Below are 15,747 nucleotides of genomic sequence, written 5' to 3'. Positions count from 1 at the left end.
AGGCTTCTCCACCCATGGACAGTGGCTGTGGGCCTGGTGAGACTGCCTGTCCCCAGGGGGACACCCGGGAAGAGGGGAAACGTGGGCAGGTATGCGGAGGGGGCAGCGGCTGGGGCAGCTGAGAGTGTGCACAGGCTGGGATCCCGGCAAGGGGCTGGTAGAGCCTCTTCCCAAACGTTGACGGGGAAGGAGCCAACCTTGCCCAGAGGGCAGACTGTGAAGAGAGATGCGCATCAGGCCCCAGGCCCCCCCTTGGTCCCGTGTCTGGCTGACAGCTCTCCCGCTGCTCAAGCTCAGCACCCGCTGTCAAAGGCAAGACAACGCCCAGGGAGCAGAGGGCAGCCCCATGGAGAAGGACCCCCACGGCACCCAGCCCTGTGCGTCCCTCTGGACAGGCCTGCGGGACAGGTGGGGGTCTCTCCTTGTCAGCGCTGGGGGGTCAGCCTGGCCCCCAGCTGCTGCGGCTAACGACATGCTGAACTAAACACGTGTTGAATCCATGGGCAGAAGGGACCCCCGGGGGCAAAGGAAGGGACAGCAAGGGGAGTGCAGGGCTAAGTCCTGGAGACACTGCTTGAGCACCAGCTGGGTACTAAACTTTCTCACGGCTGGGTGCCAGGGAATGACAAGGGACCCCTCCGTGAGGCCACGCAGGAGCAAGAGGGGGTGTCTGTGTGGCAGGTGGGCAGTGGGAGTCCCGGGTGTAGAACTTGGGACAGCTATGCTGGGCGGCCGGAGCGGCACGTGGATCGAAGCCCAGCGCTGCAGGGACCGGGCCAGCCGACCTGGGCGTGCCAGAGCATTCCCTCCTCACCGGCTCTGCAGGTGTGATGGCGATGACCCCCCCAACCCCAGCTCCCCCCACCTGACACCCCTCCCAGGCCAGCCCCCATCATCCCTGGACGATCTGCCTCCCAGAGAAAAGCTGGGCCCTGGAAACCGGCTAGCCGAAGCTCCCAGGGCCCTTTCCCTGGCTTTCCCTTTAGCCTTGAAGCAAAATTCCTTCAGGACAGTATCAACCTTGTTTCAGCTGAACCCGGGAAATTGGCCAGGTCTAGGTCAGAGAAGCTGGGCAGTCAGTGTGTGCCGGACCCCGGTGTGGTGGTGGGAGCTGTGTGTCCCAATCAGAGAGGGTCCCAGGAGGGAAGGGGCAGGACATGGTCCCTGGGACCCGCCCTGCCAGCCCCAGGCCCTTGGGCCCTGCCAGGCCAAGAGCAACACGTCTTCTAACGTGGCCATGGACATGTCCTCCAGTGTCCACACTCTCTGCCATCCTGGACATCCTGTGACCCTCAGCACATGCTCACAATGGGGTCAGCAGGGAGCCCAAGACTCTGGGAACGTGTGCATGGGGTGTGGGTTGGGCGCGACAAGACGGAGGACGGGCTGGGGACAGTGCCGGGTGCTAGCTGGCTTCAGGGAGGGGCGGCGAGGACAGGGAGGGCAGGCGGTGGGAGGAGGGCGGGAGGGCCAGCAAAGGACAGTGAGGCGGGTGACCAGCTGCCCTGGAGTCACCTTGGCACAGAGGGCCCTGCCCCTTCCATTCACTGCAGAGCCCTGGGCAGTGCCCTGGGACAGAGCTTCAGCCAGCTGTGGCCAAGACCGGTGGGCCTCGGGGGCGGACTGAGGGCGACCAGCCCTGATCACCCTGTCACTGACAGCAAGGCAAAGGGCTCTGCTCGCTGTGCCCCTGGGTGGACCTGATACCTCCACGTGGCCCCCGACACTGCCCCGTGGCGGGCTTCTTGCCTGGAGTCCTCTGTGGAACCAGAAAACAGGGGACCAGCCAGCTGACAGGACGAGACACAGCCTGCCCTCCAGCACCTGGAGCCTTGGTGCATGGAGCGGGGGCAGCTCCCTTACACCGGGCAGTGACGGGTGACAGGCCCCCACACCCACCCAGGCACACCGCAGCACGCATGTGTGCATGTCCACACCCCCCCATGCTGGTGAAGAGGGTGCATGAGGGGTCACTACTGCCACCCCCCCCCAAGGAGAACTGACCGCAACCGTTCCATGACCACGTGAGGGTCGCCACTGCGGCATGGCCTCTAGGACCTCCCAGAGCTGCTGAGGAGCTGGAGAACCCGCCCGGTCCTGGGGCTCCCTTGGCCTGGGGAGGGCAGGTGGGTGGCCCACAGGCTGACTTTCCAGGTGCTCTGAGTGATAAGTGAGTGTCTAGCTCTGGCCCTGGGGAATTCTGCCCTGATCCGAGGCGAGTAGATAAAGCTGAGGATTACGGAATGCGGCACAGCTCCAGGCTGGGAGGAAAGAGCCACACAGGATGCTCTCCCAGCCACCAGGCGGGGCGGGTGGTCCCATGGACCCCAGCTTCCCCAACATACCGGAGGGGAAGACCCGGGGCTGCATGGACACCCGAATCTGTGCAGAGGCCTGAACACATGAGCGCAGAGTAGGTGCCCAGGCCTCAGGCTGCAGGGATCTGAGCAGTACAGGCCCTCAGGGTGTTCTGGGTGGGGTCCCTGCTGTCCTGGAAGGCCAAGGCCCCAGCTGTGACGTCTGGGCAATCCCTGGGTTGAAGGGCAACAGCCAGAGACTGCTCTCCTTCAGGCTTGTACCCTCACCCTAGAGCCAGGACCCATGTCCCACCTGCCAGTCCTCTAAGCCAGAGAACTCTCAGAGGACAATGGGAGACCCACAGACCAGTCAGGAGAGCAGGAGTTGGGGCTCACTCCCTCCCATTCATCTTTTTCTAAAGAACATCTCTCGGGCCAGGCCCTGAACATCCACCGGGCCTCGCCGTCCAGCAATTTAGAGCTTAGGCCCTTCTGAAGACAATCTGAGGCTGAAGCAGGACAGAGGATACACCAGCTATCAGAGGGTCACCGGGTCTGGGGCATTCGGGGGGGCTCCCTGGAGGAGGGGGCTCTGCTGGGGCCTTGAAGGATGTGTAGGAGCGAGCAGAGGAAGGGTCAAGATGGGGGGGTGCAAGCAGAAGTCAAGTCACAGAGACAAGATAGAGACAGATGTTGGTACTCCCGGGCCCTGGGTGTGGGGTCAGGTTGGGGGAGGGACACCGAGGAGCCCCAGGAAGCTCCTTTGCTGCCAACAAACCCCACAGACCTGGAAAGAGGCCGGGGAACACGGTGTGGCTCTGGCACAGACCCCAATTCCGTCTCATCTTTGCAGACCAGCCTGCTCCAGCGCCCGGCGTGACCTCACCCCTGCGGGACCTGAGTCCTTCTGCACCACAACACACCTCTAGGGCATGTGGGGGTCCAAGGGCTTTCTCCCCAAAGCTGGGCTTTGCTCCCACGGCTTCGGCTTCCGTCAGAATCCACCCCCTTGCTCTTCCCGTGTGCTCCCCCCCACCCCCCTGCACACTCCTGCAGGGTGGGCAGCAGCCACAGCATCAAAACCCACAACTCCCGAGGCCGCCCAGGCCACCGCTGCCACAACGGGCCCTTTGGGGGCCGAGGTGGGAAGACGTTCGGGGACCAGGCAGATCAGAAAATAGCTCCCAGCCCTCCTCCCCTGCTGCCCCTGCTGAGAAGCTGGAGTGAGAAGGAGGACAGGCCTTGGCCGCCACTCACGCTCCCTGGAACCTCGGGTCCCATCAGACCAGCGGCGCGATCGCAGCCTCACCTCACGGAGCCCAGCATAATGGGGCATTAGAAGGGAATTGAATTTCCCTTTAATTACAATGGCCCACAGATACTGCTTAATCTGTAATCGGGGAGTTGATGTGGTTTCCCCTCTTGCGAGCACGGGGCTGCCTGCACACACATGGTCCCAGCCACACGCACGCCGGGGTGGGGGGGCAGGCTCCGCCCCTCGGGGGCGCCCACCCCGGGAGGCCACCCCACCGCACGTGGGCCGTCCGTCCGTGTGGCCATCACATGTCACATGGCTCACACATGCATGAACCGTCCTAATAGGCAGACGGGAGCATAATTTTTTCTCTGATTACATATTCAGCACTTCTGAGAAAATGAGATTTTAGTAATTCAATTGGACTGAGAAGCAGGGCTATAATAAAATGAAATTTGTAACAATCGTGCAGTTAAATTAGTTAAATGGAGAGGAAGAAGCTGTGGAAAATTGACCCCTCGATCTCCTAAGGACTAATCAGACATTTGAACTCAGTTGTGCTAACAAAGCCCTGGGGTGTTGCGGGCAGAGGCCCGGGGTCTGCAGCGGGTGATGGGGACAGACAGACAGACAGACAGGCGGAGAGCCTCTGGTCAGGGAGAAGGCCTGTGAGCAGCGCTGGGGGAAGGCAGGGAGCAGAGAACAGGGAGAATGCAGGTGGCAGCAATGGAAAAACCCCACAGCACGCTTTCTGCATCTGGCGGTTCTCAGACTCCAGTGTTTCCAGCACCCCCCGGGGCCACCTAGAGCGGGAGGAAGTTGCCAAGGGGACCCAGGTTGGTGCGAGAGAGCTTGCAAGGACATTTGGAACAAGAGCAGCAGGGCGGGGGCTGTCCGGGGGAGAGAGAGTGACAGCTGGGGACTGAAATTTCGGCGTCCCCATGCCACCTCCCACCCCAAAGCGGAGAGGCTCCAGCTCGGGGAGAGAAAAGCAACCTTCCCTTCGGCGCAGCTTCTACCCCGCCTGGCAGCGCCCCTGCCGGTGGCCTGGCCAGCCCCCGGCTCAGAGCCAGTGCACTGCAGGGACGGGGCGTCCGGGAGCTGGCTTTGCAAAACTCGGACTTGCACAGCCTGGCACAGAACTCCTGCCCGACGCAGCAGGCCTGAGATCTCTCTAGGGGAAAGGGGCCGCCTGGCTCAGCGCTCTGGGACCCTCAGTGTCCGTCGGCACCAACGCTGGGGAGGCCGTGGATCAGAAACAAGGGTTCAAGTCCGCCCTGTGGGCTGGGGCCTGCCTCTGGGAGGGGCGAGGGGAGGCCTGGAGGCATCCCGCACACCCTCTTTCTGACTCTGAGCCAGACCCTCTGTTTTCAGGGAGCTGTCATCCAGGAGAATATCCTGCTGGGAAGACCCAGCCAGGATAACAAGTCCCCAGAGCTTGAGAGCCGGAGGGCAGGACTTGAAAGAGATGAAGGTGGCCCGCCCAGCCCCGCTGCGGGGCCCAAGTTCCGCCTGCAACCACATACTGTGGGTTCTAAGCTGCCGGGGCGGGAAGCCCCGGAGGAAGGCCCCCGATGGGCAGCCTGTGCCGGCCTGCTTCCCGCCCGGCTGATGCAAAGGCCGTGCAGATGGGGTGCCCCCCTTTGTCCGAGCCCCCACCAGGGGCCAGCAGATGTGGCACCAGTCTCCCCACATTCAGCTTCTCTGTGCCCAGGTGCTCTGGGCAGCTCCTGGCCAGATGGCATCCAGACAAGTCTGCTGCAGCCCACCCTGCCCAGGCCTGCTTGGAGCCTTCACCCAAGTCTGTCCCTAATGCTGAGCCCTGCAAACAGGCTGGGCCGCAGGGAGGCGGCGGGCTCGGAGGGTGGGTGGGAGCTGCCCCCTGCCCTGAGCAGGTTCCAGAGTGTCAGCAGCAGAAGCAGCTTCCTCCTTCCTCTGCTGGCAGCACCCACCTTGGGGCCACAACCCACCCCGGCGACTGGGGCTGAGACAGAGGGGAATCAATAAGGAAGCCTAGAGGTGCCGGTGTCAGAATTCTTCCCTGTCTGGTTCTGGGGAGGGAAACGTCAGGAAGACGGCAGGTCCCAGGCCCTCTGGAGGGGTGGGGCTTCGCTGCAATGCTCAGGTTACCCGTGGGCCTGGCAGGTCCCCCCTGGGCAGGGCCTGCAGGTGGGGAGACCCTGGGGCAGGATGCTGAAGCCACACGTAGGGAGCTGTGGGGAGACAGGACAGCTCAGGACATCATCAGGTCTCCCCGGGTGCAGCCCCAGGCTGAACACATTCCAGGGTTATTCCATCTAATACTCAAACTCCCCCAGACGCAGCTGCCTGTGTATAGAGAGAAGCAGGAGGCTGTGGGGCCGCTCTCAGGGGAAGGCGGACGAGGTCGGGTGCCTCTGGGAATGCCACCTTTGCCAATGAAAGTGCCACCACTGGTGGCCTGCAGGGCAGGGGACACAGCGGGCCCTCCAGGCTGTGGACAAGGGTGGGCCTGGGTGGCCCTTCTCCGAGCCTCACCTGGGTGGGGGTCTGGAGCAGCTGGGCTGGGGGCGGGGGGCCGGGTCCGCCCTGAGTTACCCTGTCCCTCCTCTGCTGCACCAGCGTCCCCCACGGGACCCAGCGTCTTATTCATCTCCCACTCCTGGCGCCAGGAGCAACACGAGCATCATCTGCTAAGGAGAGACCCGGCTACACCCTGGTCTTCCCGGGGAAGAGCGAAGCGCGGCTGACACAGGCTCTGGAGCAGACAGCCTGAGCACGCGGGAGAGGGTGGCAGGGGCGGCAGCCCCCACCCTCCACCCCCTCCACCCCAGCCCTCCCGGCCGGCTCCCCCCTCCCAGGCTGCAGCGAGCCATTCAAATATTTATCCTTGTTTCATTTTCCAAAAGGGGAACAAAGAGAAAGCGATGGAGAGAGGAGAAAAAAATCCAAGTTTCTCATTTGAAAGTTAATTAGTCTAATTAGGTCTAATTAAGAGCCCCCAACACAATGCAGCTCGCAAATGAACTGCCGGCTCCTCATTTCCTTTGGTTCTCATTTCAGACTGAGTCAGGGAAGCCTGGAAGGGGAAGGCCACAGTGAGGTCCCCTCCCTCTCGGGGGGGGGGCAGATGGTGGGGGGTGCACCGAGGCAGAGCCCGTGGGCACGGATTCTCCCACAGAGGGCCTGGCCCGGGTGTGATGGGAGGGCCTTAGACCCTGTTCCCGTTCGTGTCCTATCTGCCGGCTCCTTGGGGCAGCAGCCGGGACAGGGACACTGTTCCTGCCCTCTGGTTTGACTTAACGCTTTGCACCCCTCTCCCCAGTTCTGCAGGCTCCCATACCTCAGGTGAGGTCAGACAGTCGTTAGGGGCTGAGTCCTGGTTTGGGGGCCTGGCACCTGCCTCCCTGGCTGGGAAGGAACAATGACCCTCAGGCCCTGGGTGTACGGAGTCCCAGGGAGGTGGATGAACACTGCAGGGCTCTGTCCCCAGCTCCCCCAGAGCTGTGATGGGGACCCAAGTGGGAGGGGTTACAGATCTGGCTTTGCCTCTCTGGCCCCCGTCCCCCTCCCCTAATCTCACTCCTCACAGGGCCAGGGCCAACCAAGCCCTGACCCCAGAAAAGACACAGGAGACCCTGCCCCACACAGCCCCCAAGGATGGGCCCACCTTCCTGCACTCCCGAGGGCTCCCACCCTAGCACAGCCCCGGGGAGGAGGGTGCCCGGCAGGCCCGGCAGGCCCACGGAGGGGGCGGTGCTCAGGACAGAGGCTAGGGCAGGTGTCAGGGGAGCCTGCTATGAGGGGCCGACAGCCCAGGGCTGCAGACCCAGCCCCAAGCAGCAGCGGAACGGCTAGAGGGCATGATTTCTGAACCAAGATCAAAAGAATTAAGTCAGCTTAGCTCTGAGCCACAGATGAAGGGGGTCCTTGAGCCCCCCAGGGGGAACTGATCTGTGGAGGGGGTGGGGGGGCTTCAGGAGGATCCTAGGCGAGGACACAGCTTCAGGGACAGGGACACCGGACACGCAGCCCCACGAGTGTGTGCCTGATCGGGGGCAGTGGAGTGGAGGGAGGCCCACCCACCCTGGCAGGCCTCGACCCGAACCTGGGGGAGCAGGGCGCGGAGCCTGGGTGCTCTGCCGGTAGTGCCCCAGGGCCAGAGCTGCCCCCATCTTCTTAGTCTCTCTGTGCCTCAGTTTTTCTTTTCTGTAAAATGGGCTGATAACCTCTGCCCCGGGCAGTGCCGAGCCAGGCACGAGGCTGGGTAAATCCTCCTGCCACCACTCTCTGGAGCCTCCATCAGGCGCCCTCCAAGGCGGTGCTGCTCTGGAGGGGTGTGCGTGTCCTAGCACCGCACTGCACACACAGGTCTGGCAGGGATGCACGGCCCCTGAGCCCCACTTCACAGACAAGGGCACCAGGCCCCTAAGCCGGAGTCTTCTGACCTCCCACCCCACCCTGTGCTGGCATCCTCACTCCTCACCCCAAGCCTGCAAATGGCCTGGGGCAGGTCTGCCTGCAACCCCAGAGGGAGAGTCCCTTGGTGGGTGCCTCGGTCTCCCTCGTGCCTTTGTGCTATCTCCTTCCTGGATCTCTGGCTCTAGATTCGCAGTTAGCCCCGCCCAGGGTCCTGGCCCACCTGTAGCCACAGGGTAGCTAGAGGTGCCAGAGGGGCCTCAGGAAGCTTTGGATCCTCTTAGGGTCTCTTCTAGTCCCCTGCCCAGGGGCAGCATGGAGCCTGCAAAATTCTAGCAATTTCCAAAGAGGAGGGAGGGAGAAGATGCACAGATATCAGCTCTCCGACTGAAGAGGGTGGGGGTCCCAGCTTGGATGCAAGCCAGAGGGCTGGGTGGGGGATAGAGAGCTAGGGGTGGTGGTCGGCACCGTATTTATAGGAGCTGGAAAACAGCAGAGCTGCATGAAAGACTCAGGTGCCCCGGGGGCTCTGGACTCACAAGCTCACTGCAACATCCTCCCCAAGGGGCCCTCACCACTCTGCCCCCCAACTCCTGGGGTATCCTAGCACCCACTGGGCCCCCTGGGAAGCTGCACAGGGTGAGGAACATTTGGTCAGGCCTCCCATGTACACTTTCAATTCTGAATTAAAATAAATCCCATCATCAAGTGTGAATAGCACAATTACACTGCATTTGCTCAAGCATGGGTCTAAATTGTTAATTTGCTAAATGGAAATATTTAAGATAAACTACACACTTTGTGACCTTATTTTAGCAATTCCTATTTCTGGATTTAACATATCTGCAGCTCTAAAGAGGCCAGCGTCCATCAGGGCTGACCCCATCCCCAGCCTGGGACTGGCCACTTTGGCTGTGCCGTGCCATGGTCCCCCCACCGGATGCAACGGAAGGAGGCACAGCTATCCCATGTGCCCGGGAGGAAACAGACCAGAATGGTGAGGTGCCAGGGTCACGGAGCCAGTGACCGGCAGGCCCAGGCTGCTTGCCCCTCTGCACCCTGCTTCACTTGCCCACCACGAGCCTGCACTGGACTGGCTGGGAGGATGGAAGCCAGGCGTGCTCGGGAAGGCCTGGCTTCGGGACAACTGAGGGCCCTGCAGGAGGCTCCGGGGACTGGGACAGAGAGGGTGGCCGGGCAAGGGACAATTCATGGCCTCCTCTGTCAGCCTGTGTAGGAATGAGGGCCACTAGCTGGCTCATCCTCCCTGGCCCTGTCCTGGCGCCCACCTGGGCCGCGGCGCACACATCCAGGCCGACATGCCAGGGTCTTGAGCCGCTCACTCTGCACTCTCCTCAGTCCCCAATCCTTAGCCATGCTGCGGCCGATTCAGACCTGTAGTCATATGTACGCATGGGCCACCCCCGAAAACACCGCATCAAACATGCACATGCTCTCGGCAGGCTCCCTCCAAAACGGCCACCTGGGCCCCTGCCCCACTGCAACAAAGGGCCTGCCGCACAGTGCTGGAGCTCAGGAGTCCACCAGGGGCGTGGGCCGGAGGAGCTGGGCTCTGCACGAGGGCTGGAGGAGCGGTGGCCGTCAGGCCCTTTTAGCTCAGGGGCGGCGCACGCATGTCTGCTCGGGCCCAGGCACCCACTCCTTGGGCATCCGTCGTCTGGGCTTCATCAGAAGAAACCAATTTCTTCCCACGCACACTAGGCAGGGCCAAGGCTCAGACTGAGATGCTAGAGTAGCAATAAGGAGACCAAACTGGGAAAGTTTAGGGCCCCCCCATCCCCCGGCTGTGCAGGGGCTCCTTCTCTTCATCCCAAGCTCACACACCCACCTACCCTATGCAGGGTGAACCTCTCCTGCGAGGCCCCTCTAGAGGCCAGCTCAGGCTGGCTCCGTAGGTCACACCGGCCCGGCACCCGGAAACCTGCTGCCTCCCCGGTCTGTGAGCCCTCGAGGGCAGAGCCCGCTGCTTCCTGCGGCAGCCGCCCCACACTGCAGAGCCCAGACACGAAGGACCCCGTATTGAGATTCTGTTAACATGCAATTTCCAGAATAGCTAAATCCACAGAGACAGAGAGCGAATGGTGGTTGGCCAGGGGCTGAGGGGAGGGGTGGAGGAGCGGCTGCTTAATGCCTATGAGACGAGAATGTTCCGGAACTGGACACCAGTGACAGTCGCAAAACTTTGTGAGTGTACTAGAAAAGGACCACAGACAGGAACCATATAGACAGAAGAAACAGTGGACGGCAGAGGAGATGAACCGAGCTTGCTCAAGCCTAGAACATTCCTGCTCTTCGAGCCTCAGAATCCCGCAAGGGCTGTGAGGGAAGACCCGTTCACATCTCTGGGACTTCTCTGCTGGCTGTGCACGTGGCCGGGCACAGAGCCGGGGCCTGGCTTGTTGGACAGGGCAGACCACTTGCCCCCCGAGGCGGCCAGTGAGGGGGGCGGGTTCTCCATCAGCAGGTTTACTGAGCACCTGCCTCGTGCCAGGCACTGTTCTAGGTGCCGGGGAACCAGCAGGGAACAAGAGACAAGAAGTCCTTCCCCTTGTAGAGGCAAGCAAATAAACCAGTAAAACACATAACGTGTCAGATATTCATAAATGCTATGAACAAAAATATAGCAGGGGAAGGCGAAGAGAGAGAGAATGAGGCGGAGACGTGGGGGGCGGCTCAGTAACAGTCAAGAAGGGTCTCATGAGAGAGAGCAAAGTTTTGGAGGAAATGAGAAAGCAGGTCTGGCAGGTGTCTAGGAACTGGCACTCCTGGGGGAAGGCACGGCAAAAGGACAAAGGCCAGGAGGCTGGAGCTGCCTGGTGAGGACCAGGTAGGAAGACACACCCTCAGCCCGGCTCCACGGGCCCTTGTATGTCAGCCTGTTTCCACCCCCAAGGCCCCATGCCCGGCATCGCCCCCACCCCCTCGTCTGTGAGGCCTTCCCAGCTGGTGCGCAGGTGAGCTTGACCTGTGATCTTCTCGCCCCTCCCTCAGCTGTGTGGGCTCCAGTCACCTTCCACCCTGGAGGGTCTCACAGGCTGTCACCTGGCCCTGAGCCCCTGCTGTGCACTTCCCTGGCCAGGTGTCTGGCGGTGGCGGGGGACACTGGGGCGCAGGCGTGGGGCTGCCGCTTCTCTGGAACGAGGCTGTTGGCGGCCCCAGCTACCTGGCAGAGAAGCTCTGAGCACATCTGAGGCCAGGATTCAGGAGGGCCACCCAGGCTGCAGCCGGGCTCAGACCAGATGTTGAGGAAGAACAAAAGGTGAGGCGTTAAGCTTCCAAAAGGGCATAGCAGACGTTCACGTCCGTCGGGGGCACTCTCTCTGGTCCAGCTGAACATGCCGGAAAGGAGGCCAGGAGAGGGAGCAGGACCCGGGGGTGCTCCGCTGGGACGTGTGGCCCAGCCTGGCACCAGCAGGAGGACTCCTGGGGGCCCGCAGAGGAAGGCCTTTCTCCACCACGGAGCCAGGGCCCAGGGCGTATGAAGGCCGAGTGCACAAGGCCAGGGTCAGGGCCATGGCCACCAGAATGGCCCACCCACCATGCATCAGCACCAACCTCAAGCCAGAAACCACCGATTCCACAGGGACTCTCTTCTGCATGGCCCATGTGCACAGGGGATGTGCACTATCTTCCTTATTCAGCCCACCGTATCCCTCTGCCCGCCGCCCTGCCCTGGGCCAGACCCCACCGTCTCTCACTCTGGCCTGCAGTCTCCTTTCCCATCCCAGACTAACCTTCCTTACTCACAGACCTGATCACGTCACTGCCCTGCTCAAGGCTTTCCGTACTTCCCTACCGCCTACGGAGAAAAGTCCAAACTTCTCGGCCACGACCCCAAAACACTCCTACTGTCACCCTCTCCCTTACTGTCCAGGCGCCAGGCCGTCCAGGAAGCTGCCCTGAGCCCACCTGCCTCTGTATCTCTCCATATAAACTGCTATATCCCTTTGAGATGGTTCAGGTTCACCACGGACCCCCAAGGCAGAGCCCAGCTGCTCTGAGCCACCTCTGCAGATGCCCTGCTGGAACCTTCCAGACCTGGCCACACGTGGCTACTGAGCATCTGAAAGGTGGCTGGTCTGATGTGCAACGGGCCACAAGTGAAAAATACGGAGTGGATTTCAAAGATTTAGCATGAAAAAAGAATGCTGGATATCTTGGTCAGGTTTAGATTGATGAGATGTTGCAATGAACATATTCTGGGCTGGGTGAAATAAAAGATATCATTAAAATGAATTTCATCTGTCTCTTGGCACTTTGGTAAAGGGAGCTTCTAGAAAACTCAGCCCCCACCCCGTGTGGCCGCCATTATACCTCCATGGACGTCGCTGTTCCGGGTCAGAGGTTGGCAAAATTTTCCTGCAAAGTTGCAACCTTTTCCAGCAAATATTTTGAGCTTTGCAGGCCATATGGTCTGCACCACCACTGGTGAACACCGCTGCTCGTGGAAACTTCCGCAGACAGTGCATGAACAAAGGCGCGTGGCCATGTTCCAACAAAACTTTTTTATAAAAACAGACGGTGGGATGGATCGGGCCCAGCGGTCTCTGCTGTAGATCGCTGGTTTCCAGACTTTTGAAGAGGACTACTTAGTAAAACGTATTTTTTAGAAATGGGGAATGGGGGAGATCAATTCCAATGGCCAACCTTTTATTTTGCCAAATAAGGACACCCCCCCCGAAAAAAGAAAAAGAACAGGTATCATCGTAACTTAACTCAAACGGGCATTTTATGCACAAAAACAGATTTATGCTTACGGAAAACATTGCTCCATTCAGAGTCTCAGCTTTCTGACTCTGCCATGGGCAGGTGGAGGCTTTGTCAGGGACGCAGACCGTGTGCAGGTTGGTGCTGGCACAATCTGGAGGACGTGATGGGGCTCTCAGACCTGCGGTCACAGGAGGGATCACAGGGCCACCCCGTCCACACCCCCCTGAAGGACACCGAGTTCCAGAGCAGTGCGACTCCCCCAGACCTGCCAATCCATGCCGATTCTGATGGAGGAGGGTCTGCATTTCTAGCTGGCTCCCTGGGCTGCTGGTCCAAAGACCAGACTGGGAGTCACGAGACCTACTGAGTTCTACGTTATCCAACGGAACTTTCTGCAATGATGGAAATGTTCTAGCTCTGCTGAGCAGGGTAGCCACGACCCCGCATAGGCACAGAGCCTTAGACGTGTGGCTGGTCCAAACAGGTATGTGCCGTACGTGTACCAGACTTCAAAGACTTAGCACAAAAACAAAAATGTAAACCACCTCGCTAAGAACTTATACCAATCACATGTCGGGGGTATATTTGGGATATACTGGGTTAAGTAAGATGTAATACCGAAGTTCATCTCTTCTGCTTCTTTTCGCTTCTTTTGAGTGGCTACTAGAAAGGGTAAACTTTCCTATTGGCTGGTACCACATCTGTACTGGAGAGCATCCCTCTGGAGCCTCTGAGACAGTGAGCCAGTCAGCCTCTGTTGAATTCCTCTGGTGACGGGGAACTTACCACCTCCAATAACAACCCATGCTAAAGTTGGGAGATTATAGTTAGAATTGTCTTTCGAGATTTTCCTTTAAAGCCACCACCCCTTCCCACTCTCTGGTCCTATCCAGGCGCAGAGGACCTGTTCTCCCTGACGTGCCCACCTGCTGGCCTTCGAAGGTGGTCAGACTCTCCAGATCCTGGCTGAGCCTGGGATGCCTTCAGCTGATCCTCCTGATCAGCCGCCCATAAACGTGCCTTCCCTGCTGATAACGGAACAAATCCCCGCACACAGGCTCTCCATTTCCAACCCCACTTCCCAGGTCTGGGCAGCCCCAATGGGTCCCTGCGCTGGTTTACTGTGAGGAACTGAGGCCCAGGAGGAGGACGGCAGGTCGGGCACAGCTGCGATCGGAACACGACCCTTCCTGATTTTTAACCCAAGCCTCACCCCTGCGCCTCCCCACGCCGCTGGAGATGGTAGTGAGCTCCTGCTGCGCTCCCCTGCTCCTGGGCGGTTTCTGCGTGTGCCTCATCGTGGGGCCTCCCCTCCCCGTACTCATACTGAGCCCTGCACACATCACCAGCAGCAGCTGAACCAGAGGGAGGACGGCGTATCAGTGATGTCTCAGTGACCCCCCAACCCCAGAATCACCGTCTGGAATGGGTGAACAGGGCCCCTTTCTGGGCCAGGAGGCCCCGAGTGGAGGCACAAGGGGACCCTCCCTCTGGAACATCCCCAAATGCTGGGTGCTAGGTTTCCCTGGGGCTGGGGCCGTGTTTTCACGGTGGCTTCCTTCTGCCTTCTCAACACAGGTGTGTGCACACACACACACGTACAACCACATACACACACTCACACACGTACGCATGCACAAGTACACAGTCACGTGCACACACACACGTACTACTATAGACACACACGCACAAGTACACAGTCACGTGCACACACACGTACAACTACATACACACTCACACACACACGCACGCACAAGTACACAGTCATGTGCACACACACACAACCACACACACGTACGCATGCCCAAGTACACACAGTTACGTGCACACACATGTACAACTACACACAGACACACACACGCCTGCACGCACAAGTACACAGTCACGTGTACACACACGTGTACAACTATATACAAACACACACACACACAGCACTTGCAGCCCCACTGACACTCCCCTGCCCGACACACCGAAGTTGCCTACTCGGGGTGCCCGAGACTTGGACGCCACATCTGAGTTGGTGTTGACGGGACAGGCATGGGCTGGGGGGAGCACACATGAGCCTCTGCAGCCCCCAAAGCCCTCTGGAGGGGAAGGAAAGAAGACATAAAGTCCCATCTTAGAGACACAGAAGCCTGGGCCTGGAAGGGAAGACACTCTCTGATCACACGGTGGGCTCTGTGCACACCCTCACGGCCACGGTGGGAAGAGATGCGCTCACCACTCCTGGAACTAACTGGTCGTGACTGAGTTGAGCCTGTGGCCCCAGGAGGCATAGGACCCGGGCAACCCGGGGCCTACTACAGTGCCCGGTACAAACAGCCGCTCCATGAATAATTTGTGGACGCTCAGGGGACACTGACCTCCCCCTCCTCTGCTGACCCTCTGAGCTGCTCAGGGACCCGAGAGGTACAAAGACCTAGGCAGCCCCTTGGAGCTCCCGGCCTGGGGGAGGCTGGGGCTTGCTTCCACGGCCTCTCGGGGCTGCCACAGGTGGGCGGGGCCCCTCCCCAGGGCTCCCGTGAGCGGGGCCTGTGGCCCACCGAGCTGACCAGCCAGGGGCCTCCAGCCCCCACCCCAGCCCCAGCGGGTCTCCTTCCAGAACTGGGCTCCCTCTCTCCGGGAGCCCAGACACCGCCGCTGCGCGGGCGGCACCCAAGTCTGGGCACGTAGTCCTGCTCCAGGCTGCGCAGCCCCTGATGGAACCGCATAACCATCTGCCCATGGGCTGGCAGGCCGTGGAGGGGGCTGCAGGGGGTTGCACGGGTGGGCCAGAGTTCAGGGGAGAAAGAGGGGCTGGAATCCCCTGGGAGGAAGACGGGGTGAAGGGGAGAAGCAGAGGGAAAACGAATTCGGGAAAGGAGAGAAAGTAGGCCGGGAGGGAAGAGCGGGGAAAGGCTTAGAAGCATGGAAAATTCTGGATTCGAGAACAGACATGAAGGCAGAAGACAAAGGCTGGAGGCCAGTCAGGAAGCACAGAGAGAGACTCTAGGAGGAAAGAGGCCAAGGGCAGGTGGGGACAGCCACGGACAGCATCACCAGGACCCCAGAGGTCTGGGTGGCTGG

At 60.4% G+C, this 15,747-nt stretch overlaps 1 protein-coding gene across 3 annotated transcripts in view; it reads right to left on the bottom strand.

Annotated features, from left to right (window-relative positions):
* The window catches only part of RBFOX3 (RNA binding fox-1 homolog 3), a 142,633-nt gene that overhangs the window by 56,108 nt on the left and 70,778 nt on the right, over positions 1 to 15,747 (bottom strand). The gene's annotated exons all lie outside the window — the stretch shown is intronic.

Source organism: Eumetopias jubatus, unplaced genomic scaffold (genome assembly GCF_037043125.1).
Source record: "Eumetopias jubatus isolate StellerSeaLion01/CBP00866 unplaced genomic scaffold, mEumJub1_p1.0 scaffold_10, whole genome shotgun sequence".
NCBI classification, from domain to species: Eukaryota; Metazoa; Chordata; class Mammalia; order Carnivora; family Otariidae; genus Eumetopias; species Eumetopias jubatus.
This window is presented reverse-complemented; position numbering and strand designations above follow the sequence as displayed.